Below are 2,559 nucleotides of genomic sequence, written 5' to 3'. Positions count from 1 at the left end.
TCCTATAACACAGGTAGTCCTCAACTTAATTAAGTGACCGTTCAAAATTACAACAGCACTGAAAATAAAGACTTATAACCGTTTTTCAAAGTTATGACCTTTGCAGCATCCCCAAGATCATTTGATCAAAATTCAAACATAATGATGACTGTTGCTATGCCTCAGGGTCATGTGATGCCCTTTTGCGACCTTCTGACAAGCAAAGTCAATGGGGAAGCCAGATTCAATTAACAACTGTGTTACGAGTCTTCGGAGAGGGGCGCCATACAAATATAATATATTATTATTATTATTATTATTATTATTATTATTATTACTAATTTAACAACTGCAGCGATTCACTTAACAACTGGGCCAAGAAAGGTCATAAAGCGGGGGGGGGGGGGAAACTCCCTTAACAAATGTCTCACTTAACAACATAAATTTGGGGCTGAATTGAGGTCCTAAGTCAAGGACCACCTGTACTTACTGTATTTTCCAGAGTATAAGATGCACCAGCACATAGGATGCATCTTAGTTTTGGGGGAGGAAAATAGGTGAAAAAATACCTGCCTAGCAGGTATTCATCTGGCTAGCATCCTTAATCTGGTCAGCTTCAACACATTATTTTATCTCCTGGTTAGGGATGGGAAAAATCATCTTTGGAGGGAGTAGCAATGAAAAAGTCTGCAAGCCAATAAGATCATTAGCACCTTGTTAGGGCTGGAAAAAACATTCTTCAAAGTGATTAGCAATGAAAAAAAAGCCTTTAAGCCAGTAAGAACCGGGAAATATTTTTAGTGCTTCGTTAGGGCTAAAAAAAAAAAAAAGAACCTTCAAAAAACTTACATCCAGAGTATAAAACACACCCAAATTTTCAGCCTCTTTTTGGGGGGAAGAAGGTGCATTTTATACTTCAAAAAATATGGTATATCTGCCTACTTGACCAATTCAGATTCTGCATGCATACTATAGAACAGTTTTTCCTTCTCGTGAATTCTCAGTTCAAATAAGAATCAGGATAACCTCAGGTGGAAGGGAGAGTAACTTCAAAGAGAAAATGTGGGTATTGTAGCTGTCAGAAATGCACTCTCTCTAACTGAAAATTACACAGCTCATTGCCAACCTGTTGTATCAATTCCACCATTGCTCCAGGTGACCTTTATCTAGAATTGTTCAGAGATGCTACGGAATATTAATATCCTTGACAATAGTGTGTGCTCTGGGTCCTAGTATGTATCTAAAATCTTCATTAGCTAAGGCAGCGGTCCCCAAACTACGGCCCGCGGGCCGGATGCGGCCCGATGAGGTCTTTTAACAGGCCCGCGGCAGTTCACGAGATTTTACTGATCGATATAATAAGCTCCCGAATCTCCTGTCCACTCACCGCGGTCATCTGCTGAGCGAAGAGACAGTGGAGAAGAAAGGGGGTGGGGAGGAAAGCGGGCCTGAAATTAGCCCCTTCCTTTGCCGCCTTTAGGGAGAGAAAGAAAGCAAGAGAAAGAAAGAGAGAAGGACAGAGAGAAAGAGAGAGATAGAAAGGTAGAGAGAGAAAGAGAAAGAAAGGTAGAGAGAAAGAGGAAGAGATAGAAAGAGAGTGAGTGAGAGAAAGAGAAGAGAAAGAAAAGAGAGAGAAAGAAAGAGGGGGGAGAGGGAGAGAAAGATGGAGAGAGGGAGAGAGAAAGGTAGAGGAGAGATAGAAAGGGAGACAGAGAGAGGGAGAGATACAAAGAGAGTGAGTGAGAGAAAGAGAGAAGAGAGAGAAAGCAAGAGAGAGAGAGAGAAAGAGAGAAGGACAGAGAGAAAGAGAGAAAGAGAGAGAAATAGAAAGAGAGAAGGACAGAGAGAAAGAGAGAGAGAGAAAGAGGGAGAATAAATATTAAATATTGTATTTGTTCCCATTTTGTTTTTTACTTTAAATAAGGTATGTGCAGTGTGCATAGGGATTTGTTCATAGGTTTTTTTTATAGTCCGGCCCTCCAACAGTCTGAGGCACAGTGAACTGGCCCCCTGTGTAAAAAGTTTGGGGACCCCTGAGCTAACGGAAAGGAATAGAGTCAAAATTATTATAATGGGATTAGATATGTAATGGATAACTATGTCTTCATGACGCCCTGTGAAATAGCCATCACAAATTGCTGCCAATGTACATTAAAAGATCTATCTGGAAGGAATCTTGGAGTCTTTTCTTTCTTGGATCATGAATATTACTCTATCTGTGACTATCGAGACATGTGATTTTGTCTTTTAACAGATAAAATATTGAAACATTCCATGAGAGCTTATAAAGTCATTTCCCCCTTTTTGACCAGAGAAAAAGAGAGAGAAAGGTATAAGTGCTGCAAAATGTACCATGAAGTAATGTTCCATAAATATGTTTTGTGCATGAAGAAGATACATACTTGAGGCAGATATGGAAGCTATATGAGTCATGATATCACGATGCAGGTTCCTTCCTATGTCCCCTCTGCGGAGGCCCCGTGTTTGTATGAATGGTGGCACAATATTTTCCACATGTGCAAAGTGATCTACCATATCCCAAAGGAAAACCATTTAAGAACAGCCAGCTGCAGATCATCT

This window comes from Erythrolamprus reginae, chromosome 2, assembly GCF_031021105.1.
Source record: "Erythrolamprus reginae isolate rEryReg1 chromosome 2, rEryReg1.hap1, whole genome shotgun sequence".
In the NCBI taxonomy this organism is placed as follows: domain Eukaryota; kingdom Metazoa; phylum Chordata; class Lepidosauria; order Squamata; family Dipsadidae; genus Erythrolamprus; species Erythrolamprus reginae.
This window is presented reverse-complemented; position numbering follows the sequence as displayed.